Source organism: Thunnus maccoyii, chromosome 10 (genome assembly GCF_910596095.1).
Source record: "Thunnus maccoyii chromosome 10, fThuMac1.1, whole genome shotgun sequence".
NCBI lineage: Eukaryota > Metazoa > Chordata > Actinopteri > Scombriformes > Scombridae > Thunnus > Thunnus maccoyii.
In genome coordinates, this window is record NC_056542.1 from 16,001,335 (window position 1) to 16,029,130 (window position 27,796).

The 27,796-nt window shown below is 40.4% G+C and overlaps 1 long non-coding RNA gene across 1 annotated transcript; it reads right to left on the bottom strand.

The window, feature by feature from the left end:
- Positions 1-77: 77 nt before the first annotated feature.
- On the bottom strand, positions 78-15,334 carry LOC121906127. The gene is made up of 3 exons (XR_006098543.1): positions 15,267-15,334; positions 15,096-15,150; positions 78-841 (listed from the first exon to the last, which is right to left on the bottom strand). It is a non-coding gene; the product is annotated as an uncharacterized LOC121906127 (long non-coding RNA).
- Between the last annotated feature and the right edge of the window lie 12,462 nt (positions 15,335-27,796).

The window sequence follows — 27,796 nt, forward strand, 5'->3', positions numbered from 1 at the left end:
TAACGTGCGTAATTAAGTAAAAGAAAACACAAAGAGCATGTGGCACCACCTGTACCCGGCATTATTTGATTTTCCTTTTTAATATTCTCCATACCATTGCAAAAGCACAAAGTGTTCTGGCGAGTGAAGAGTCACATATAAAACAAAAACAGATGGTGTCAGAGAAAGAGGAGAAGTAACAGTCCAGCTAGAATAAATGTTTTGATAAGAGGGGTTAGAGATATATGGGAGACAGCTATTAAAGAAAAAGACTTGAGTCCCTTTAGCCTATTAAAATTTCAATCTTGCTTCTTTCTTCCACTTCTTTCTCTCCACTCTCATCCTGTCGGCCCCAGGCAGGGATCAGAGCTGGTCAAGGATCTCTGTCTCGAGATTTGGAGAGGTTTCTTCAGACACGCACACACACACACACACACAGAAATACGAAGCAAGAGAGCTTAATAGAGAGGAGAGAATAAAAACAAAATGAGGTGGAGTGAAACTTTGGAAGAGGATACATGGAAATGTTGGGCGTCAGCCACATCGAAACATAACAAGGACCAAACAGGGATGGAGAGAAACAAAGACACATCTTAGTGGTGGTTTACATGTGTGTATGCTCTAAAGCAGACATGTGTTTGCTCGGGTTTTTATTGGAGTTGGAGAAGATGTGTAGGAGGGCGCTGATTCCCTGTTGCTGCATTAGAGAAGCACACTGTTATCCTGTTGATCACATTTCTGCCTCGCTCTTTGTCCTGACTTTATCACGTCATCACTCGTCTTGCCCCCGAGCCTCTGCCTCAGCTGTTGATGTACCATTCTCTTCTTCAGCCTCCCCCATAGAGAATAACCTTAACTGGCACTGAAGGAAAAAAGGTCATATGGAAGATCAACATTATGATACCATGAATAGGGTATGAAAAGGGCTTAAAGGAACTAAATCACTGTAATATGCTCCGTATTGACTCTAGTTCATCACAGATTGCATTTCAAATAGTTTCCTTTTGTTCACCCAACCTCTCATTACCGCTAGCTTAGGCTTGTTAACACTTGGCATTGTTTCATCTACACATGGACAGCTTGTCACCCTGCTGCCCTCTGTCCCTTTATCCCCGGCCTCCTGCGGCCCGTGGCCCTCTGGCTCATAGCGGCACACTCCAACAAGCTGCTCCTTCTCTGGCACCACAAAGGCATGTCTCCCAGCCCCTATTCACACCCATTCATCTGCATACAGGTGGTCCCCCCTCCCCATTTAAACACAGGGAGGCACGCTTCTGTGTAATAGCGCTCCATATGTCTGGATTTAGCCCAGCAGGGGGTTAAAATGTGATTCTTGCAATGACAAGGTCTTAACAAGGTGGCGTTTCTTCTCTGAGCATCAGCTGGAAAGTCGCCACAGAGGCTGAGTTGTTTCCAAATGTGCAACACATAAGCTCACAGGGTATGAAAAAAAGCCACGGATACACACGCATACAAACAAACTCAAACAATGTTGCATGTGTGTGTCGGTGGGGGGTAAATGAGCCTCCTCCCTCCCTCCTGGACTAACACTGTCTCACTATTCAGACCACAGGAATCATTAACTTGCCCAGTCAACAGGCACACTTCGCTCGTTCGCTCTCTCCCTGCTGCGCTGTCCTCCTTTCTGTCTCCCAGGGACTCACACACACATCATTCAGAACACAAAAGCACAAACAAACCCCAGTGAAATATTTAACCGCACTACTCAGCTTGCATTGCCTCTGCCATCATTTGTTATACTGTATCCTTGTCTGTCTCCCTGCCTGTTCTCTCAGCTCATCTGTTGTCTCTGCTGTCTCTCCTTCCTTCCAAGTACATCCCTTCCTGATTACTTTACTTTTACTTGTTTTCTTTTCACATTGACTACTCTTGAGCAGCTCTCATTCCCTCCCCCCTCCCCTCCCACGACTCACTTCCAATCTTTTCTTATCCCTATTTTTTTTTCTCTCTCTCTCTCTCTCTCTCTTCCCCACAACTACCTCGGGCAGTGCATTTGTTAGGAGCGAATCCATTATCCTCCTCCATCCTCCCACCCTCTGTCCTCTTTATCTCGCTCTCTGTCTCTGTCTGTATCTCTCTCTCTCTCTCTCCTCACATGCTCCTGGCCCCAGCCCTATATTCATTAACATAGTGTTAATGATCCCAGATGGACTGACATGTACTCTACGGGGGCGAAGTGTGAGTGGCTTCTTCCAAGGGTGTGCGTGGGTGGTTGTGTTTGTGTGTGTGTGTATATGTGTGTGTGTGCATGTGCGGCTGTTGAGATACATTTGTGCATAATTGTGCGTACATATGTGCATGATTGTGTCTACATGTGTTCATATGTGTGGGTACATGTGCTCATATCAGCATTTGGGTAAGAAAGCTTGCTTACTTGTTTCTCTCCCGGCATGTAGATTGCTTTATTATGATGATATGCATCTCTCAGGCCCTTTTTTTCAGAAAGTCAACAATAGAGTTGATCAGACTGCAGCCGAGACAGGATGTAGATTCATGAGGAATGTGTTCTGCTTTTGAATATAAAGTGAGTGAAAAGAGTTGGGGCACAAAGTCAAATGAAAGTGAATTTAGAAAGCAGTCATTTTGACAAAATGAACTCAAAACAAGCCACCATGACTGAAAAACTAAACATTTCATCACTTTAATAAAAAATGTCTTTGTCATGCAGGTTTGAGTCATATCCTTAAAGGGGACATATCATGCTTTTTGTGATTTTGTGTTATTTTTATACTGTTATGATGTTGGATGTCTATCTTAAACATGGTCCAAAGAGGTCCAAAACTTGAGGTGGACATATGTAAAAGTGCTCACGGCAATATTTAGTTTGCAATGTTACCTCTACTTCCTCCTCGTGATGACATCAGATTGTTTGCGCACTCCCATAAAAGGCCATTTGGTCAGTATCTTTTGTTGCTAAGGTTGTTCCACTGGTCGTTTGCATTGTTCACTCACATATTTCAGATCGGATTCGGGCTTGAACATGCATGGATGTATTTGAGAAGTTTCCATTTCGAATACTACTGTTTGTTTACGTAGCCTCTCGAGCCGCTGGAAGTGCTGAGGGGCAGCTTTCGGAAACTAACCGATCAGAACAGAGTGGGCTCAGCAGGAGGCGGGCTTTTAAGAGATGAACCTAAAACGGCCTGTACCAGACAGAGGCTGAACTGGAGGGCTGTACAAAGGGCCAGTATAAATAAGGACTGAACTGTTCATGCAAAGATATACCAGTAGAGACCCAGAATATGAATATAGACCTGGAAATGTGCATGATACTTCTCCTTTAAATACTTTGGACCACATTATTATTATTATCACATGAGGACACTTGAGGAATTCTTAATCAAGACACAGCTACTGCTTGTTTCTGTGGTGTTTTGCACCAATAACAGAATAAAGCTATGTGGTCCACAGTTGATTCCCTCATAGATTATCTTATTGGCTTTTGCCTACAGGCCAATTCTAAACACCAGTATGTGACTACACATTGTGGCCAAAACTATTTGTTCACCATACTTTGTGTACTTTTGTCTGGGGCTGTTTTTCATGGTTTTGGCTAGGGTCATAGATCCAATTAAGTTCACAGTTTTTCAAGTCTGTCTTACAACGACAGTCAGGTGCCCAAATGAACATTGAAACAGGTTTTTCCTTCTGTAATCATTCCTCCCGTTCATGCTGACCATTAGAGGATCCCCTCCAAATGCAATTACAATGTCAGTGATGGAGGACAAAATCCACTGCCCTCATTTTGAGCAAGAATGTATTTAAAAGTTTCTCTGAAGATAATATGAAGTTTCAGCAGTCTGAGTTAGTTTATTAGTCAAATACATTGGATATCTTCCAAAGTTAATCTTTTAGTAAAAATTAAGAAGCCTCATATTAGCTTCATAAATAAACTTTTAGATACTTTTTTGCATAGAAGGAGGGCTGTGAATTTTGTTCCCCATCACTTACATTGACAGCACAGTATGAAGGGATCTCTTAATGGCCAGTATGAACAGGAGGACTGATTACAGCAAGATAAACATGTGTCAGTGTTCATTTGGGCACTTATTTTAGGACAGACTTGAAGAATTGTGAACCTATCCTTTAATGCAACAACATGCAAAGACAATAGTGTGTCTCCAACTTTGTGGAAACATTTGGGGCCCTCAACATGACAATGCCTCCATGCACAAAGCCAGGTGCAAAAAGTGGTTTCCCAGTTTGGGGTGTAAGCACTTGACTGACCTGTGCAGAGCAGAGCCCTGACCTCAACCCCACCCCAATGAACTGGAACATGGACTGTCATCAGTGTCCGACCTCACTAATACCCTGAATGAGAGAAAATCCCTGCAGCCACGTTCCAAAATCTTTTGGAAATCCACGATTCCAAAAGCCCAAAACTTTGTTCGGCAGTCTACATACTTTTGGCCGTGTAGTTATGCTGCATGATGTTAGAGTTATACATATCAATGCATCAGTGATTGAGCAAATGGATTTCTTTTGAGTTAAACCATAGATCCACAAACATGTATGCTATGCTAAATGTTTCTATGGATAGATGCAAAGGATCAACGTGTCGAGAAGGCAAGAAGTTAAACCTCTCTGCTAACCAACTTTAGGTCACACACACACACACATACACACACACACACACACACGCTCACACACACACACACACACACACACACACACACACACACACACACACACACACACACACACAGCGTCTGCTAAGGTTACAATGTTACAGGTGCAAGGGCAAAGGGCATGTTTGTGTGTCATGGATACATTAGCATTCTCTAAATGCATACACACATTGCTTGACCCCCTCCAAATATAGTTTACTGCATGCTCACATGTAGCATAAATCCTGACTTACACACCATAAGGCCAAGTTTCCAACTAGCCTCAGCCAAAACATAATAAACACCTTAACGTCACAGTACATCTTTTTCTCTCAGTGCCTCCTCTTTTCTTTTTCTTTTCTTCTCTTTTCTTTTCTTTTTTCTTTTCCTTTCTCTTCTCAGTAATTCATCCAACCCTGTAATGCTGTTATTCTCTCTGCCTCCTGTTCTGTCTCTCTGTTCTTTCTTTGTCTATCATTGGCATGGTGACGCTCGTTGCATAATCGTACAGTTGCTTAATTATCAAGAACGCTTAATCTGGCACTTGCCATTTCAGTAGCTGCCCTTGTTCCCTTCTACACATAAACACACTCAACACACTTACGCACACATATAGCCACAAAATCGATCTCTATCTTTATCTTAACCATCATCTCTTCCCTTGTTTTCTCCTGTAGAGCAAAACAGTGGCATAAAGCTATTGTGCCACTAGAAAAACACCTGTTAATGCAATTACAGAAAGCTACTTCCAATATTACACAGCCAGATCCACCCACACTCAGCTTCTCAGACACACACACGCTTATTATGCTCTTCTGTGAAAGATTTTATATGCAGTTGTTTGTTGCAGGTTTTGTACACAGAATTGTGTTTTACTTTTTCCTACTTTTGTAGCATTTTGTAAAAGATCCCTGAGATCATATTGTGAAAATGCTGATAATGATGACAGCACAAAGAGAAATTACTCAGAATGGGAGCACATGTGATTCTTGAGGAGACTGCCTAATGAGAGGCTGGAAATGAATTTAGTGAGTGCACTCTGTTAATAATTGATACTCTAGTCAAAAAGGAGATGTGTATTTGGTTGTGTGTTTTGTGTGTACGTAGACCTCTTGGCAAGGTGTTTTGATCAAATGTCTAAAATATTTAGGAATTGCATACTTAGCATTACTGAGAAGATTTTAATTCAAAATTGAGACCATGAGATAGAATTATATGTTAAATGGATTTCACCATTTCGTAGATGGGTGTGCTTCTATTAGGGGACTCTGAACTCATACCCAAAGTATTTCTAAAATCCTAGCTTCAGCCTCAGATGGTCAAGTTTAGCTGTGTTATCTTAACCACATATTTCAGGATGAAGGTTGATGCACCTAAAATCCTGGTTACAATCCCTCAATGTATAGAAAAACAATCTAAACTCACAATTTACTGTAAGTGAAGTGAATACAGGAGATCTGATTATTTAAATGCTTGACTTTCTTTTCTCTCCAAAGTATTTTGGTAAAACTGGGCAAATTGATGAACTTTGCTTGGCTGATCTTGTCAAGTGACGCTGCTGCGGCCTCAGTGAGGTTTTCAGTAAAATATCAGCATAAAACAAAGGAATTTTCTTTTAACCAAAACTGCTAACCGCCGATTCTGGCCACAACCATAATACCTACCTAAGCCCTTATCTCAATTTCCTTATAAACCAAAATGTCCTTATTAGGTCAGTGAGCTGTTTAGTCAGTCCTCACAAGTGTACAGGAGCTACACCAGACCACACACACACACACACACACACACACACAAATGCTAGGAGGTTTGGATGGTTTATCCTTGGCAGATGGATTCATGCACAACATGTTCCTGTGGGATTTTCCACAGTGCTGCCAAACCTGATCAGCAGAGGGTCATCCACACACACACAGATAGGCATGCTTCACTTGAGTGATTCATTGACTTGCAGGCACCAAAATGGTCCGAGTTACCTAAGTGTGGACAGATTGTGCGTCCACTTTTCTGATGACAGCAGGTGATGGGTTGAGGGAAGGTCAGGTCAGATTTTGGAGGTTACAGGGAGAGTTAAAACAGTCAGTGAGAGAAAGTTCAGTTGGGGCGGTGGTCTCTTTCCAGGCTCTTAACTGCTAACAGATGGTGTCCTCTACCAGAATGGACTAATGGAATAAAATACCATGATTCAGTTAGACACACACACAAACACACATTGATCCTGCAAAGGAAGAGGCTCGTGGGGATCTGAAGGATGTTTTGCAGATCATTCATTCGCAATGAAAGGGAGGATCTCTTGGATGAGCCTTGTCATCGGAGACTCTACTCATTCAAATAAAATGTTCTTTTCTGATGTGGGCTTTTACAGGTCTGTCAGAGAGGTAATGTGCTCAGAGCCAAGACGTCTTAGTCACCGTAGCATGATGCACAAAATAGTGCCGCCTCAGAAATAAATCAGATGCATTGTAATGAATTTTGCAGAATACATGTCCCTTGATCATAGTTGATTTTGACAAAGATGGTAAGGCTAGAAGCGAACTCCAAGGAAAATCAAAATTATGTGTGTGTATGCAGACAAAAATGAATACTTTGTGATCATATTTGGCTTTGATTACTGCCATCTGCATGGGCTTACTGGCCAAACCTGTCATAATTTTTGCATAGTTTTCAGACACAGAATCAGATTTTGGGTGTAAAACCAGCCTAAGACAACACATATTGAATGATTATCCGTTGGCTGAGTTCAGGATTCCTATATCATGTATTTATTGTACATTTTGAAATTGAACTCTTTGTATTTATAGAAGTTTAGAAGAAAAAAAAGGAAGGCATTTAAAGCCTTCTTGTCCTCCTCCTGGTCAACAATGTCTGTACAGTGGAGGAATGTAATTTAATACAGGCTTCCAGCCGGAGGTCAGGTTAGAGTGGATACAGTTAAAGGGCAGGTCATAGGGTTATACAAAGGACAGTACCGGACGGGATTATTTAACTCCTCTCTATTGTTACTTTCATTCGATTAAAACCAATCGCATTATGGTGCTCACGTCTACGCAGGGGGATACGCTACGAAGAAGAGGCATACTAAGTCTGGTTATAACAGGCTTACAGTTAAAGGCTGTGAGCTTCAAAGCACTTTGGATCATCTCTCTGAACCCTCAATATTTGTCATATAATCTGCACGGTACCTCACCTCACCTCTGAAATCTTACATCTGTTATTAGTTTGACTTCAAGTTGAGCAAAGGAGAAATAGAGTATTAGCTTGAATCCTGTGGCGTCACTGAGGACAAATTTTATGGTCGTCTCAGTGCATGTGGGACCCCTCCTCTCTTTAGTCCCCTCCTCTCCGTCAATGGAATAAAAGAGCTAATCCCATTATTGGATATTATACTTAAGTGGGTTAACGTCAGTGTCTACGTCTATCACATGGATATGTTTGTGTGTGTGTGTGTGTGTGTGTGTGTGTGTGTGGGTGTGTAATGTGGGCATGTGTGTGTGTATATTCAGCTCACCCCATAATGTGTTGTAGTATGAAAACACTACAGAGTTTGCCAGTGCGTTGGCCTAAATCAGTCAAAGAAGGATGTCAGATTTGAAAATGATGACAGCAAACAAAACACATCACATCAGACAGATCATCTGGAGGCTTGTGTGTATTTCTTAAGTTCTACATGTGTGCAAGTATGTTTGCATTTGCATCATGTGAGTGTGCATTTAATAAACACACTTAAACTCTGTATATAATATGCAAGATGCCATTTTTTGAGGGTTTTTATCGTGTGTAGATTTCTTCTCACGTTTTTTTCTCTGCTTTGTGCCATTCTGTCTCCCTTTGTGTGGAAGAAAATCGTTTTTCGTCACTGCAAAATATTACTGTTTAATGTTATTCTGTTGGACTTAAAGAGGATTTCCAAATCGCCTGGAGCCACAGGTGAATTTAGCATTCATGTGATCCACCGCGCAACACTGATATGGATTTCAATAAAATGTCAACTTTTGAAATTGATTTGTACTGCCGGCCTCCACTCTACACTGTGTATTTTGGGAGCGTAAAATTGGTAGAAATAAAATGTAGCAAACTTGAAGTTTCATTAAAATAAGCCTGGTGGATGATATGAATGCCAAATTAATCAGTGAACCCTGACGGCTTGGAATAGCTCTCAAGTCAAGCTCTCTCAAGGTTGTCATATTCTGTGAGGTGTGTTATGTTTGCTGATAAGCAAGTGAACGGTAAACTGCCTTTGCAATTGCAGATTCTGTAGAGACATTTGGTGTGGCATTTTTTTAATAATCGAAAAGAGAGAAGTCAGGCCCAACACACACTGTGATGTGTGGCTGTATAAGACGTATGGCCAGTATAGAAGTTGACTGTTTTCACTGTTGTTTTCTCACTATTCTGGGAAAAATCTTAATTGCAGCTCTTCATTGTGGTTAGCTCACTGTGGTTCAGGGCTGTGCTCATGTGCTCACACCACTCTCTCTTTTCTGTTACACACACATGCACGCACACACACACACACACTCACGGTCATGAGACCAGTCCCTGTAGTTTTGCATCACCTCTTTGCTGGCCTCCACTCCATCTTGACCGCGCTGGAAATAATCCCCTGACTACAAACGGCTGCCAGCAGAGTTGCCGGTTCAATTCCCTCTCCAGCTGTTTGTCTTGCATGTCTCTGTAGAAGCAGGGCGACGAAATGGCCAAAGATACACAATAGGTCAGCTCTGACATTTCTAATTACAGAAGGGGACGTAGCAGAGAGAAGGCTGTTAATGCACTGTGGTCTGTTCAGACTGACTGCTATAATTACAATCAGGCTGGATTCAGCCTGGCATAGCCGGGGCCCTGTCTATAGGGCCGAGGTGTTAAACCACCCGTGGCTCTCATTAGAGGACATGGGCTAATGAGTGCAGTCCACACACATACACTGGGACGCACACTTATACACACACACCATGTCCAGAGTTCACTGTGTTTTTTACTGCATTCTGGCGAGCTTAATTTCACACTTGTGCCTCCAGTGACACACACAGACGCATAGGGTGTGATTTTAAATAGAGTTATTATGAATGGAGCTGAGAAAGAGCCAATTAAGAGTGTGTGATTCTAATTATGCCATTCATTTTACAGTGCGCCAGTCCACAAGGGAACCAGAGGGCGCAGGAAATGAGTTTAAGGGAGAATTTTAAGGAAAACATAAAATGGTGGAAATAGGTAACAGAGGAAATGTTTCCAAAGATACAAGGAAATTGGGAGACTTTAAAAAGAGAGGGGCAGAAACATAGAGAAAGAGGGAGGAAAAAAGAGAGCTGGAAAGAGGGATGGGGCGAGGGTGAAAGGGGGGAGTAACCTGATCTCTGTCCTGATAAAGCCAAATTTATTTTGGAGGGTAACAGAAACAGCTCGGTGTCACTACGCAGATCTACACGGCTGAGGAGAAGAGGAGCGACTGAGTCCCATACTGTCAGAGAGAATAAATGAGGTAGAGACATGTAAATTTGGAGGGTTCAGGAGATACACTTGAAAAGAAAATGTTATCAGATAAGAAATTTGAGAGAAGAAAAGCAAGATTACAGTAGAGCTGAAAAAGAGGAAAGAAAATAAGTGGGGAAGGAAGAGAAGGTACTGAAAAAATGAATGACAAAGATAGCCTGTCGGGTTGTCTGAAGAGGTCAGATGAAGTCAAATACAGCGCCATCGATTGCTCTGCCACATGAACCAGAGTGATTGACTTTAACACAACAGTGAACGCACATGAGCAGAGGTTGTTTGGAAAGCTAGAATCAACATAAATCACATGGCTGCTGACAAAACCAGAAGATCATAATAACATGCACGAACTGATGATGTCAAGTCAAGACGTCAAGTCCATAAAATCACTGTCTTTTGAGGCATACACCCAACGCACACACTGTTATGGAAGATATTGGTCTTTGGGGCCTGGGTGTTGTATTTCTATGTGTTTGGGTGGGGTACATGAGTATACACTTTGTGGTTGAGCCATGGGGTGTTTGACTCTGTGTGCTTGTTGGCAATGTCAATGTTTTCATAGGATTGGTGTTGACTTTTCCGCAGTGAATGACTTAATATGTGGACACACGGCAGCCTAAACAAGACCAGCATCGCTCAGATTGTTTCTGTCAGACCCCAAAGAACAGACTAGATGAAAAAATAAGGGTGTGTGTGTGTCCTCATACATAATGTCGAACTTTCCAGCGTCCATCCAAAGGGACTGCCCTGACCTACATCTGTCTGCACTGTCCATAGTTTCAGACAGCCAACAGTAGGCTAAGCTCTACTTATGAACAACATTACAGACACCTACTGCAGCTTAAAGGATCCCAATCCAGTGCCATTACTACAGTGCAAATACAGCTGTTGGAGAAAAAGAAGGCTGTGCATTTGCTTGTGTGAATTAAGCAGAAAGATGATCAAAGGGCAGGCTGTATTTAGGGCAGTTTTTCAGTCATTCGTCCCTGATCCCTGTGTCCTTAATGCACACTCCAGTCCACTGTGAGTCTCCACAAATTAAGAGGACTGGTTATTACAGTCAAACCTGGATTGAACTGCCTGGTCTCTGCGGGTCAGCAGGATCAGACAGATTCAGACAGACTGAATTTAATTGACAGATGCCTGAGAGACACAAAGAGGACTATGTCTCGTATATCTATCAAAAAGACACATTTTCTTGTTTCTGTCAAGTCTGGATGGTGGAGAGATGAAAGGATAGGAGAGGTTCATGTAACGAGTGAGGAGGATGGATGTAGGGATAGAAAGAGGGTTAAGTGATTGGTTAAGACTGGCCAGTCTGGGTTACCTTGGCAACAACAGACACAGCTGGATGGTATTATGGGATGCAGAACTGGTGATGTTTTCACCTAGTATGGACACACCAGCACACACAACACACAAACTCATGAGGATATACATAAGAAGTGCTTCTAAATGTGATATTGGAGATCTGATTGATTAAAACTGATGGGAATGTGTTTGTGAATAATCACTTGGTGCGTGCTCATGTTAACGTGATGTACGTGCTCATGCTATTGCTGAGTCATATGTGTAAGCGTACGTGCGTTAGGCCATGGTGTGCAAGGTGTGCATGTATGTTTTTGTGTGCGCACCTTGTCCCAGAAGAGATAAGAAACACTTATAAAACAAGAGGGGAGAGAGACTATATCCTTGTATTCGTTATCATAACTCAATAAAACTTTTATCTTAACAAGTGTATGCGCAAGGTTCACCTCTGTTTCTCAAGAACGGACTTTGAGAGTTCTGTTGTTTTGGCAAATAAGACAAAGTGTAAGCTCCAAACTCTCAATGTGTTTTCTGTCTTTCTCTCACTGTGTCTGGCTGAAGTGGAATCCATTAAACTCCCACAAAGACAGGCACAGCAACGCTCACAAGGCTTACACAGGCGCTTTTGTCCCTCCATCAGAACCACTATTGTCTCTGCTTGTGCATGCATGCGCATGGTTATTGCCTTGTGCAGCAGTGTGTGAAAGGCAGCTAATAGTATATATAAGCATGTGAGTTTATGTATGCATGCATGATGGTATGCCAGTGTCTTATAGGAGAATGAGCTCAGTTGCTAGACTCATGAAAACACATGCACTGATGTGAAAATATGTATGTTCTAAGAAAGAAAGAGTGTAACAGAGCTGGAAAAAAGCAGCAAAAGAGAGCGAAAAAGTAGAAAGGAAGAAAGCAAACATTGTGACATTGAATAAATGTTAAAAATGGCCTGAAAAATGTTAAAAATGCATGCAACAGTACAATCAGAATCTAAACAGTACAATCTGTCTAAATATTATTGCCATGGTACAATAGAAAGAAAAAGAACTAGCAAAGGACCCAAGTGGCCTTTCTCTTATCACAAATTAAACAAGGTGACATCATGCCTGCTGGTAAGGCGGATCACTGATACTATACTATTTACATCATCCAGAAACACTACTCCTTTACGTCACTACTTGCACTGTGTTCCTTCATCTGACTCAGCTATCAACGTGTTTACGGTACACTGTCCACTCCTGTGTGATGCCATGGTGCGGTCAGTATTATTCCAGGCACTGAAACATGAAACTTTCTGCTTTGTGCTGTACAGTCTATGTTACTGGTTTAGTATTACCACTCTGCTGACAGCTGACACTCGTGTATACCTGCTAATTGTAGCTTGTCTGTTCATGTTGGTTTACACTTTTTTATTGGAGGTTTGATTTGGTTTGAAGAGACATTCAGGCTGAGCCAAGTAAGCAGTGAAACTCAGTGAATCTGTGGAGCAACAGTTACTGAGAGGAGAATCATAAGTGAGAATTTTCTTTATTGCACTATCTATCTTTTTATCATTATAACCAAGGCCACAGTAAGCAACTTGGTGCTTTCACAGCATAGGAATGCTTCTGTCATCAAACCATTATCAAACAATCTATAGTAATAAACTATTCACTACAGTATGGAGTTAATTTATGGTTTGTATTTATGGTCTCGTGTGATGCTTTATAGCTCTGCCTTTGGCAAACCTAAGTACAAATTTAAAGGAAAAGTTTGACATTTTGGGCCTGGTAACTCCCTGGAGTCTTCGCTGGTTGAATGGGAACTGGTCCTGGCCAAGAAATAGTCTGGCACACACTCCCTTGTAATAGTTGTTTTTACATAATTTTTGTACAGATTAAACAACCAAGATATATTTCGGTAGGCAGATTTTGTTACATTTGGAGAGAGTCTGTTTAACCCAGCTTCTAATCTTCATGTTAAGCTAATTTAACTGACTGCTAGCTTCATATTTAGTGTACAGACATGAGTGGTATCAATCTTCATATCTAATGTCTGTAAGAAAGCAAATAAGTGGATTTCCCTAATTGAATTTTTCTTTAGTTTGTTGGTTATTTCAGGAAAGATAAGGCTCAAATTACAGTTTTTTTCAGGCTCCTTTCGGGTAGGAATAAAGAGTGATACTGTAAGTCTGACGCTACATGAACCAGTGTGGCCCACCTCTCAATTTTAGGTCAGAGAGAGATCAGAGGCTTTGCCCGTCTCTGCCCTGTCCTTCACATCATTTCACCCTCGCATCAATAGCCTGATCTCTGTTTAACTTTTCTGCCATTTCCTCGTACCACCGAGCTCTCTGTGTCTGTCAAAACTCTGTTTGTTTCTGCTCAGTGATGGATCTGAACAGAATTCTGTTTGTGTCCAAAGGGAAACAATTAGTTCAGTGTGTGTGTGTGTGTGTGAGTGTGTTTGTCTGTGTGCATTGGTTAGTGGGTGGGTGTACTAACGTGAGAAGAGTGGGCGTTCAAGGCCGTAACTGAACAAACTCATTAACCAACCATTTGTTATGACAGAAACAGGCCCAAACAAGATAAAAGGGAAAAAAGGAGAATAGAGAATGTTTTGGGATTAATGTTGGTTGACAGAAAAAAAAAGAGTTAAAAACAGACAAAGAGCGAAAGTTTGTTTGGATTTAGTGATTGTGAAACCATTGCTGATCATCTTGTCTATGGAGCAATCACAGTGTACACAAACACACAATAGATATGTCAGATTGTCTGCTATGTTCACAAATAATATGCGTTTGATGCCTTACATGGAGCTGATCATACTAAGATTCTACAATCGCTTCATCATGTTCTTTATCTGCAGCTTTTTCAAGTGCAATTTAACTTTCTCTTAAATGGATATTTCTGATAAAAGATGCTTAAGAGAAGCAAAACAAACCCAAAAAAGGATGAAAAACCCTACAAATGATGGGAATTTAGTGCAGCCCTCTGTCAGCATTTTTCAAATAATGCACATTTTCTGGCACTAGTAAGGGAAAACTCGTGAAAAATAACAGTGAAGGCTAAGGGGGCTAAATTGCTAAAGTGGCCATTCATTCATCTATTTGTAACTCCATGACTCTTTAGTGTAATTCTCAAGGAGAAAGTGGCTAAAAATGTCGCCAAGTAGTCTACAACTACCAGGTTAATGAGTTGAACACAATATGCATTAGATAAGATTACTGTAACTTGTCATCGTAAAGTTGATATATGATTCGACATTAATCTTAAAGATATGTGGTGGAAGACAAGATCATCATTTTAGTTTGAAAGTGAAAAACAGAAACGTGTTTATCAATGTCTGTCACTACACTGGCATAGCTTAGCTATAAGTTAAGCAGGAAATCATTATTAACAATGGCTCAGTTCTAGTCGAGTGTGTTATATCTATTCGGAAAACATTGTGACATGTCTCAGAAGGAAAAGTTTTAGTTGGTTTGGTTTCAAGGTCCTGATTTTGTGCTTGTTTGCTCACTATAACACAGCTTTTCCAACTTAGGCCACTTATATATGCTGGTGGCATATTTTTGTTATTGCCAACAAAAGTGGCCAAATGTGGACAGGACCACAAAATATGCAGTGAAGCCACAATCGAGATAAATGTGAAATAAAACAAAAGAAAAACATCAATTGTAGTTAGGCTGTCAGAGTAAACATCAAGATCAAGGCCACTCACCATTTTGCCATGACTGTCAATGCTGCCCAACAGGGAGAAATCCTCTGTCTCCCAGCTGAGGAGAAGAAGCAAAAACATAAACTTCTTCACCGTCAGTGGCCTCAGTAGACCATGATGCAACGCAACCAAAAGACATGTTATGTTTTGAGTAATGGGCACAACAACTCTCACTTTTCCCCGTCGGGTTCTTGGTGCTACTATCATTATCACCTCCACTATCACCGTTGCCACATCCATCTGCATAAAAACAATGACTGGATGCAACAAGTCCAGGCATGTTTGCTTAGAGATGATGAAAGTGGTTCTGGGAAATGTAGGACTAGAGGGATACAACAAAAAGACACATGAATACAAGGCACAGAAAACAACTGTGTGGACTATTTACAGTACAGAAATGGGAGACCAACTAAAACCAGAGACAGTTTCTTTCAGTCATGCAATACAAATGATTTATTCTCTGTATGAAGATAGAAAAAAGGATAGTGTGTGTCTGTATGAGCACACTTTTGTCACACTACCTCTGTGTCAGCATGTCCAGATGTTCCCAGATTATAATTTTCCTGACTCTATCCCTCTCTTCCTCCATCATCCATCATCCTTCATCCTTCTGTCCTGCCCCACTGACTTACTGCTGTTGATATGTGTAATCTCAACCTTTTATCTCCTTTCTCTCTCTCCGTCCATGTCTTCATCTATGTATTTGTCTGTCCATCACTCTTTTTTCCCATTTAATCTCCTCTCCGATACAAAGTGGTACTTTTGGACTTGTCTTGTATCACTCTTCTGTGGAGGGCACGAGTGTATTTATAGCTTGTAAACTAGAATATATAACCCCGCAATAGACATGTGTGTTAATACGTTGTTGATGTCAAAATGAATCAAGGACAGCCTGCAGGATGTGTGTTAATTAGGTGTTTGGATTCATTCTAATATACTGTACAATGTGTGTCAGTGAATGTGTGAGTGTGTTTTTATCTGGGTCTGTCTATGGCAATATGTTACACAAACTAATATATTTGTCCTTAGTAGAGACCTAAGGGAGAACATAGGCTCAAATCTCCCCTTGTGCATTAAGTCATACAAATATGTTCTGTATAATTGACCTGTTTTTTTAATATGTCTGAATAGATGTTTTCAAATGACTATCATGTTTGCCTAAAAGTCACAGGGAGGCACAAGGAGAAGGCACAATGTCCCTGCAGTATGTGAGTTTATTTTTATTAGTAATTTAATGACTAAAAGTTGTGTCTCTGGTTTAGTTATAAAATAAGTTGATAGGGAGGAATTCATTATCAATATGTGAGTGATGGGGGATCATGTCTATTCAAGTTCCTTTAAAAATACTTATTGGAGTCCACAATCATTCAAGGTGAGAACTTTGCAAAAGTAAAACAGTTTAAATGGAACACCTTCACATTCCATTGTAATCCAGTACTGCATTAATTGTTATGTGAGGTTTTCGGCCCACATTTAATTGCACGAGGAGGGCAGGATGTTAGGAACATCTCCCAATAAAACAGTCCAAGATAACAACACAGACTACAGCATCAAAAATGACCATATAGTTGAATCAACAGCACTCTGACAGAGAGGACAGTGTCAACACTCTCATTACAAGATTCATAAAGATATGGTTTATTGCAGGGTTTTTTTTATTATATTGAGTGGATGAACTAAATAACAGGGTAACTAAGTGTGCAACATGTGCCGTGCACAGAACTCAAAACACAGATATACTGTAGATCCTCTCAGGGTACGTCCATAAGGGCAAATCATACCCTGCTGTAAGCTGAATTCACATTTCTGGAGTTACTGAAATATTTATCACCATGTTTTCTGTGTGTAAGGATGCACATCATCAGGCTTTTCGACTGACACAGAATAACCAGATGTGCAGTTCCATCTGAAGTGGCAGCGCAATGAAATGTGACTCCATGATTTTTCTGACTGCCTCTGCTTTATGTAACTTACCTGACTAAAAGGCTGCATCGGGTTAATGGTTGTGTTTACGCTGATGTTTGCATAATGTGACTACTGACAACAACACATAGGTAATAAACTGATTAAACACTCCAAATGATGTCATCATATGAGCTCTTCTCCACCGAAAATGACCCAGAAATCTTGAAGGATTTGTGGAAGTAGAGAGGCTTGTGCACAAAAGCTCCAAAAAAGAATTTTTTAAATGTATTTTGTGTACTATGTTTTGCAAGAGCCTGGTGTCACGTTTACAAGACTGACGCTGGATGAGGCAAGCATAATTGTGCATTACAAATCAGGACGTTACAGATTAGAAATGAATGCCTGCTCTAGCTGCTTCTGCTTTTTGGATGGCAATGAAAGGGAATATCGTCAGATATCCTGTCAGCAGTTGTAGATAAGAAATATTAGTAAGAATTACCTCATATTCTAGCAGTGTACATGTGTCTAGTACTGATGAAAGAATTTGTGTGAAGGTAACACTGATTTTGAAAGGGCTTTGTGTGCCTGAACCAACAGATGATTTGAGGAGGAGATACAAGAATTATTTATGATCTGATAGTGAAATTGCATAAAATAGTGGTGTAATCATAGCAGAGGTTTTTGCCTCATACAGTTGCCACTTCACTGGTGTACAAGGCTGCTGTATTTAATTTGCAACCAGCATGAAAACAGAGTCCTAAAGCCCAGAACAGAAAGGAAGCATCAGCAGAAGTGTGTGTTTTGATCCACAGCATAAGAGACACCAGTAGTGCACAGTATATTATATTACTAGCAAAAAATATGACAATCACAATTACAAACAGAAAATTTAATGGGTGCTTTTGTGAGAAAGAGAAAGCAGCTTGAAGGGAGAAATAGAAAATATTGTCAACAGCAAACAGCTCACATGGAAAAAAAAGAGAATTACGAGAATTAAATTTGATGCTGCTGTCAAAATTTACACTCACAGTGATGGAGAAAATTCAATTTAGATTTAATTAGCAACCATTAGGCTAAAATGTACATCAGATTAAGCATCGAGAGACCCAAGGCCTTGTCAGGACACAAAAGATCAAAAAAGAGATTATATCTGACAGATTGCAAAGGGGAAGAACATTCATATAACCATGCGTTAGATAATGCATGAGTACGTTAGCAGTTCATTACTAACGCATTTCCGTTTTAGCAGATAATAATGCCTCTAGTACGTTCCTCTGGGTTAGTGGCACTATATTGCAGCACATCGTTTTAATGAGACAGCACTGACAAGAAACGGACTGGCCCTATCTATATAATGAAATGTTGACCTGAATGCTGTCTGTGGCTACAGAGATCACAACTACTGTACCGACAGAGATTTATCACAATAATAACAACAACTGTGTTATACAATGTTCATCATAATACCCCACATCTCATTGTCATTATCAAAACAGTTGGTGTATTTCTGGCATCTGACTGTTGTGAAGTTCAGGGGTCAGGCCAGATCAGGGCAGAGCAGTGAAGAAGCCCATGGGATCAGTTATGAAACCACTGAAACATAATGAGCCACGGGCTTCAATTAATTCCATCATGAACACACAACTTGCATAAACATATCAGCAGATTGATGTAGATTGGTAAAGAAAATGTAATTAAATGTCTCTTGTGGAAATATTTAAATCCTAGAAAAACATTAAAGGACCAGTGTGTGGGATTTAGGCTCTTCCACAGAGCCTGCCATGTTGCACCACCATGTTTCTACAGTAGCCCAGAATGAACAAACCAAACACTGGCTCTAGAGAGGGCCTTTCGCCTTTTTCGTTGAGTTTCGTAGCCACCATAGGTTCTCCTATATGCATGGAGGGGGAAGGGGAGGGGGAGGGGTATTCAATTTTTTGCAATCTGCAACCTCACCACTAGATGCCACTAAATTCTCCTTTGAGTCAAAAAACATTTTGTAGATTTTAGGTTTCTAACATCTGGCATTTATCCTCACTTGCTGAAATCTTGACCCTGATAACACAACTTTATTATAGAATGCACAAAGGACAGAGATTATGTGTGATACAGCTCAAGATAAATCCTGAATCCTGAGGAGATTTCAAATTTAGAAACTCGAGGGTTGATTTGAGGTAACTTATCCCTGTAAAATGAAAGGGCGGTCTGGGACACAAGAAGAACAGCTTTGAGAAACTCAACACAAAGCTACTGTGACATTAAGCCAATGTTGATTTGTAATTACATGAGATAAGAAGATGAGTAGAGGTTTAGTGCATGTCTTGACTAAATGAGAGAGGTTATTTGTGTTCCGGGGGGCACGGGATGATACACTCATTTTACAAGCTTAGGCCACTGTGCTGTCTGTTCAGAGCATTGGGGCCACAGGAGGATGTTTCCCTCTCTGTTCTCTCTGTGCTTCCATGTGCTAACAAGTACACGTGTAACAAGCATGCGCATGCACACACACGTGAAACGACACGACAACAGAATGTTATTTTTGATCACCAATTCCTGTTTGTCCCCTAAAATGCACAATAACCTAACCCCTGAGGTATTTAATAGTCAGTGTCTGAAAGAGAGGATGCATACAGTACGTGTGTGTGTGTTAGTGTATGAAATACAGAGAGAAATTGGCAGTTGAGCTCATACCAGAAGGCTTTTATTTTAGATTTGGTTTTGCATTATTATTGCAGTTGAGAGATCTGGACTAATAAGAAATGATGCAGTAAAATATAGATTTGAAGAGACACAAAGAGACAAATGAAGAATAGAAGACAGAAAAAAGAGGAAATGACAAGTGACAGGCATAATGACAGCACTGTCTGCTCGAAACTGAACTGACAAACAGTCGTCTGCATGAATTTTAAAGTTGCTGGATTGAATTAAGCATGAATAAAAGAGGACGATATGGTAGTATGTGCAGCTGGTGATAACGCTTTGAAAGAAGCAGAGTTTGTGACTCCTTGCTGCAGAAACTGATAAGGTTTTTTAATTAACTTAAGACCTGGGGTTCGTTTAAAAGAATATTACAGTGGCGACGTGACAGCATCTTCATTACCCCGGGAAAACAGTAATCTTAATCAATAAAATTTTCAGCTTAGTTTAATATTTAACACATATATTTTTATAGACATGCAGTCTGTCATTCCAAGCCAGATAGGATTTATTCCAACTCAGCTATGACTTCAGGGTTCAAAGTTTCAGGTAACTGCACGAGGAGGGCAGGATGTTAGGAACATCTCCAAGATGACAACACAGACTACAGCATCAAAAATGACCATATAGTTGAATCAACAACACTCTGACAGAGAGGACAGTGTCAACACTCTCATTACAAGATTCATAAAGATATGGTTTATTGCAGGGTTGTTTTATTGGATTGTATCATATTGAGTGGATGTACTGAATAACAGGGTAACTCAGTGTGCAACACATCACAAATGGCAAGAATAAAGCCAATGTGAAAAAAGCCACTTTCAAACCCTGAACATGAAGATGCTGCCGATATTTAACTGTAATTAAATGCCATAAGTTAAAGAGTTGAATACTGTACAAAATACTACTTTGGATTACTTTGGATTATACCATATTATATCAGAGGAAAAAAGGACAGGAGCACACCGATCTGCAGACCAATGGTACATCTTCATCCGATCACACTGTATTATATGTCAAACAGTCCACATTGGTTAATGTATCACAGCCTTTTGAGGCCAGAATCTGTAACACACATACACATTGTCACAGTGTCCCACTAGGACAGGCTGTCATTTCTTTCCTCATTAATTCCTGTATTTGGCCAAAGCCGTACTCAGCAAGTTGCAACGTGCTCACAGCTTCAGTCGTGCTCATCAGCTCAGTGTGTATATGTGTGTGTGTGTGTGTGTGCGCGCACTGACCAGACAGCTCAGCTGTTTGTTTCAGAGTCGTTGGGTATTTGAGGGACTTGTGTGTATAAAAGTGGAAATAGGACTCGTAGAGTAAAAAAAAAAAAAAAGACCCCTGTTTTTTATGCAGGACAGAGAAGTAGACAGAGTCCAAATGAGACACATGAGAGATTAAGAGGAGATCTAGGGACAAAAACAGCAACTAGACAACACACCATATGCCTCACGGGCCATTATCCACTCCTCAGTCTAGGTTGCGCTTATGTGCACCTCATGGATTTTTAAAGCTCAACGTAGCCAAATAACAAGTTGAGTGTAGCATTAAGCCATTTATTTTGCTCCTCATTTCCAGATGAATTAATGGGACATGAATGAGTGCATTTTTCCAGCAGCATATGTGGGTTCACAATAATTCATTAAGAAAAGAATGCACCATATACAAGGTTTAAGTGATACTCAAACCCAAAATTAGACTTTTCAGTATCAACACACAAGGTGGATGTTTAAGTTTTTTAAATTTCCATATCTTGGGTTTGCAATGGATTCCAATGGTGAAATGTTTTGACAGATGTAAGTAAGTATCAAAATGTCCTTAGAAACTTCTCAAATCAATCCTGATGCATGATCTACTTTTCTGCTGTTTATCATATTGTCAATAATACACTGCTTTTATGTGTAGGTATGATGGCGAATCTAATGGAAGCAACAAACTTCAACATAGTTTGGTACAAGAATGAGGGCTGCAGGAGTGGTTAAAGGGGACATATTATGCACATTTCAAGGGCTGTATTTTTAATCTGGGGCTCTAGTGGAACATCTTTACTCTTGAAGAGTCGCACCACTGAATCATTTTATCCCATTCAAGTTAATGGAGGGCTAAACCAGAAGTTAGCCAGCTCATCCTTGAATGATGATGAAGCCCATCTGACGTCACCGCAACCCACTTGGAGGCGGGTCGGGCGTGCTTTGACCTGATTTAGTCCATCTCGGGCGCAACTTGGCTCGTTTAAACTGGTGATGGAAATGCAAATCAACACGGCATGGTTTGACTTGGCATGGCCAAAAGTGCCAATGGAAAAAGGCTCTCAGTTCAGCCTCTGTCTGAAACAGGCTGTTTTTGTTCCTGTCTCTTTAAGGCCCCCCTCCTGAGGAGCCCACTCTGCTCTGATTGGCTGGCTCTCAGAAGCTGCCCCTCAGCAGATATCCGCATGCTCTGGAGGCTATGTAAACAAGCTATAAAACAAAACAACTTCTCAAATATGTCCGTCCATGTCCACTCATCAGTATGTGAGTGGACAATGCAAACAACACAAGGAAAAACCTTAGCACCAACCTTAGCAACAAAGGCTGGACGGACGGCCGTTTATGGGCGTGTGTGACGAGCCAATGTCAGCTCCTCAGCAAGGTAGAAACGTCACAAATGAGGCGTTCAGAGCAGGAACTTTGACCATGTTTAGCATAGATATCCAACATAACAGTATATAAATAACAGAAAATCACAAAAAGTAGAATATGTCCTGTTTATAAAAGTTTCTATGAAAAATGTTTTCACCTTGATCTCTTGTCGCATTGGAATCCATTGTCATTGACTGAATCTAATCTGACCACAGTCACTTTTCCCTACAAATAAGGAAATTAAAAATGAATTACAGCCACCTCCATGCCTACAGGGGTGGAGTGTTTGACAGTTAAAAATGTGTTTTGGGTCTAGAATCCCTTTAACTATTCATGTGTGACACCTGCAGTGGAGCAGAATGTAAATTTGAGAGCCATTTCAATTTAAAGCACTAAAAAAATCTTCATGGAAATTGCCAACCGAACACGCACAGATTTGTCACATCCCCATGCTGATGAGCATCTGGACCTAGTTATGTATTAGCATCAACTCTGTCTTCCTGACCTGACATTTTGGTTTGTGAAGTAAACATATTTTTTTTACTCATGTTTGGCATGAATAAATGAATAAATGCATGAATTATGGAACAGCGGTCACACTGGGTGCTGCAGGTGGTTGCACTGTACGTGTTCACATGTGCTGCATGTGCGAAGGAATCCATGGCAGTCTGATGTGACCACCCATGATAACAAATATCACAATATGTCAGACCCGATGACAGCCCTGGGTGTCTGTGTGTGTGTGTCAGTGTTTGTGTACATGCATATGTGAGCTCATGTACAGTATGTACAGTGTGAGGGTGTGTACACTGTATGTGCACACATGGGTGTCACATGTTTGATGACAGAAATGATTCACACAAACTTGTCACATGTATCTTACTCACCACACGTCACTAAGAGGCGCCGGTGTCATGTATGGATCATTTATGTATTGTTAGTGTCAGTTGAACTTCAGAAGGTGTACTGTACTCCTCAGGAATTCATTTCATTTCCTTTGGTGTTCATGCATTTCTTCTATTTTTGTTAGTTAAAGAGAACATATTTTGCACATTTACAGGCCTATTTTTTTTTTTATCTGGGGCTCTACTGGAATGTCTTTGCATGATTTACAGTTCAAAAGACTCCTTATTTAACTCATACTGACCCTTTACGCAGCCCCTCAGTTAAGCCTCTTTCTGAAACAGGCCGTTTCAGCGTTTTAGTTTTACTCAAAATGTCCATTTCTCAAATACATCTGTACTTGTTCAAGCCAGAATTCAATCCAAAATATGACAGTGGACGACACAAACAAACACATGGAAAAACCTAACCTAGCAATCCAATCTACAGAATGGACAGCCGTTTATGGGTATGCACGACGAGTTGATGTCAGCTTGTCTGCAAGGTAGAAAAAACTGTAAAAATGAAGTGCTCATAGCAGGCCGATACTGACTTGTAGGGAGCATTTCTATGCATATTAACCTCAAGTTTTGGAACTTTGACCATGTTTAGCATAGATATCCAACATCAAAACAGTATAAAAATCACAAAAAATATAATATGTCCCCTTTAAACGTCTGATCTGTAATTTTTAACGTATTACAGGTAAATTTGCTTTTACTGGTGTGTTTGCAAACAATATGGATGTAAGCAAACCTTTAACAGCAACAGAAAAAAGTAATATTTTCAGCATGAAATTTTCATTTTTAGCCTTAGAAATAGTAGTTTGACAAAAGAATCCCAACTCAAGGTCGACTTCCTAGCTTTGTCCAGAGCCTCCAACCCCATCACGCTGTCTTCATCAGCAGATAGAGTTTGCTTGGTTGTCATGGAGATGGATCTGTTGATATACTAGGTCAGTAGCTGTAATTTTCCATCCATAGCACTTGGAGGACTTCTCATCCATCCACTGATGAAGACCATGTGATCATTGTTGGTATAGGATGACTCTTTTGTTTACATTCGGATCCTGAATTTTGCCTTAAAGAAATTAGAGATATTTTCTATTCTTTGGCAACAGTGTCAACTATCAATCTCAGGAAAAACATAAACGAAAAGATACTTATGGGGCAGTTTCGTGTGGACTCCTCCCTTCGTGTGTAACCTGAACTGGCAAAACAAGTTGTTGTTGTCACAAATGCAAAAAGAATGAAGACAGTGGAAATCTTAGGGCAGATAAGCTGGTGATTAGAGGATAAGAAGAAGAAGAGGTAAGGCCTGGTTAGAGGTACAGTTAAACCATGCAGCTCTACTGTTTTGATTAATTAATTAGATCTAAATCCATTAACTCTGTCTGATAACTTGTCTGCCCTTCCTTAAAACCTGCACTTGTTTCAGGGTATGATACACACAGATGCACACGTTTGGACAAAAATACTCAAATATGCACAGTCACACACAACACATGCAGACCTAATCATGGTGAAATGATGCACTACCCTTTAGCCAGCACACACTTCAGTTACCATCTGAAAACACTGTCACATGTGTGTTTTGTGTGCAACATATGTAAACTGTATGTTTTTCTGATGTCTTGACATGACAAACCACACAAGGAGGAGCTGAAAGATCAAAATACAACTTACAATTACAACTACAATTTACATATTTACTCTCTAGTCTCTCTAGAGTTTTATCAGTAAGTCTTTCATCTCCACAGTGTATTTAAATATCGTTAAAGCACATGTACCCTATAGTTGTGTAAGGCAGAGAGACAGAACAAATATAACCCTCCCATCTGTTGGTTCTGTACAGATGCTGTCTCAGAAATAGAGGATTAGAGAAGAGGGGGACATGTGATGAGAGGACGAGGGGGAAAGCCAGGCAGTGACTAACACCAAAAACATAAATCTGGGGGCGACTGACAGCGTCAGAGCAGCCGCTCGGAGGGAGGATGAGAAAACAGAGAGAAGGCAAAGCAGGAAGTGTAAAGATGCATCCATCCATGTGAGGAACGAGGAATTGGGGAGAAGCAGAATGTACAAAATAATGAAGATGGAGAGAGAGAGTTTGAGAATACAAAGAGAGACATTTGTAGCGTTCCAAACTGTCATACTATCTGATCAAAGCCTGGATACAGTTGGATAAAAATATCCACTGTGTAATAAAGTCGTGGTAATGTGGTTGGTGGTCAGCAGAGAGGAAATGTGCTCCTATCTGCTTAAGTTTATGCGAAGAAAATTGCTTCTACTCTGTATGTGTGTCTGTTTTTGTTTCTGGAGACAGGGTCAGTCATAACTCCACTATTCACAGCAAAACTGCTGGATATTTGAGAAAAAAAGGAATTTTACCCTCTGAGAAATCAATGAAAACTTCACATCAAAGCAGAATATAAAGTGATCATTCAAAAGGCACTACCTTTATTCATTCATTTAGTGTGATGCTCTTAAAGTAAGGTTGGTGAAATCTGTGCTCCATCAAATAAAAGATGCAGAAAACTGGGCAGTTTTGGACAGCTGTAATCTAAATTTCATTTGCTTTGCATTTGCTAGGTGGAGACACAACATTACATTGGTCAAGATGCAACGAGGCACAAATGTTTTATTGGCTTTTCATGGCTGATGGCACTGAAAAGTTCACCTGCTCTAATGTGTGAAAGAGTGACAGTGTCTGCAGATTGTGATACCTACAAGTATGTATATAAAACATGTTTTGTAAAATCCCAAATCAATAAAAGTGTTAAATGTCAGAAAAGGCAGGTAGTGCTTGCAGTAACACTTAAGAAAAACACGATATTTACAATAGAGCTAACAAGCTGCAACTTGTTCTTTTTCCTCATATTTTGAGTGCTGCAGTTCGAGTTGTTCTATGTGGCGCTTTTCATTGTGTGTCCAGAAATTGTGGCTTTCAACTCTCATGATAAGGTCACGTTAACTCCAAAAAACTCCCTTCCATAAACAAAGTACACATCACTTCCTGTTCAGGAAAGGTGCGAGGTTAAATGAATGTAAAACATATAAAATGTTCTACAAACAGGTTATGAGTTGTTTTAATATTGGATAGCAAATAGCAAAGAAATGTATTCATATGAAAATGACAGATTATTACTTCAACCATAAGGCTTTCCCCATGAGGTTTGAGAAATGGAATGATCGGCATCAGTGATCAGTGATGAAATTGCATTTTTAAAACCTGGTGGGATCTTTGGAGGCACTGGTGAGTTATTTTAGCGTAAACCAGACGCTGTTGTGACTAGAAATTTGGTTCAAGTGGGGATTCCTCTAAGACCTTAAACATGTGAAGGGTTATCACAGAGAAAAAGAAGATTGAGAAAAAGTTTTAGAATTTTGCTTTTTTTGAATCCATAGAAAAACACAGCAAAGCTTAAAACTGGTTGATAAATATCAACTCTTTGTTAGAGGAAAGAAAGCTCCTGTTGTCCCCCAGACCAATAGCTTGATCAGCTACACCTGAGTTTAATCACCATGCAGATTTGATGATTAAGCAGGTGGGCGAGAAAATTTTCCGAGCTTGGCCCCAGGTGCCACAATGTGACATCAGTGACTCAGCTAGCTTTCACCTTCTGTGGCTCTGGAAAGATGCTGCATCAGTCACCCTTGTTAGTTAGAATTGCACACACACACACACACACATATTATATACCAAATACATGAGCACAAGACAACATGTGAGGCAGAAAGGCAAATTCACATGGCGAGGAGCAGGTTTTTAACCGGGAAACATAAGGCAGAGTAGGAGGGCTACCCTTGCCTCATCACTGTGCTTGTCACAGGGTTCATCACCTCACAAATGTCACTGAGGGAGCATACGGAGCAGGGTGTGTGTTAACACAGGACATCATCTGTTTCATATGTGTCCTGGTATTTCTGGTTAATGTGTGTATGGGTGTGTTGTAGATGGCTGGGTGTGGGGGTGTTTTATAAATAATTAAGGCCATATGTTAAAGTAAGACTTTGATTTATTGCAACTTGAGTTACATTAGTGACATCACAAAGAATAGGTCCAATGGGGCAATAAACATGAGAGGTCAGACATTCAGGTTGTAAACAAACCATGGGTTAGTGAAATGAATTTGGAAAAGGAAAAGAAGGCTACAGTGATCTGAACTGTCCACAGCTTACAGACCAACTTCCTGGTTTGACAACAGTTGTTGCCATAGTTGTGCATACTCATGTTTTTCATGTGTAATGACGCATTATGAGTGTGCGCTCATTTTTGTTTTTATATCCAAATAAAGTGGTAGCTGTTCTGGCAGTTTTTTTTCCCCAAGCGATCTGCTAAGGCCAAGTTTTTGTGGTGTATTACTTTGGTGAATACAATGTTACTATGACCGATTGAACCAATGACCAGAGCAACGAAAACAAAACTCAAGTTGTAATAAATCAAAGTCTTCCTTTAAATCCTTATGTTTGAAGACATGTGAGGGGACGCATTTCACCTATGGTGTAGCAGCGGCTACAAGTGTAGGCTCCGTAGCTACACCATAACCCCTTAACACACAAATATAATGGATGTTTTAAGTGTTCCTCCTTT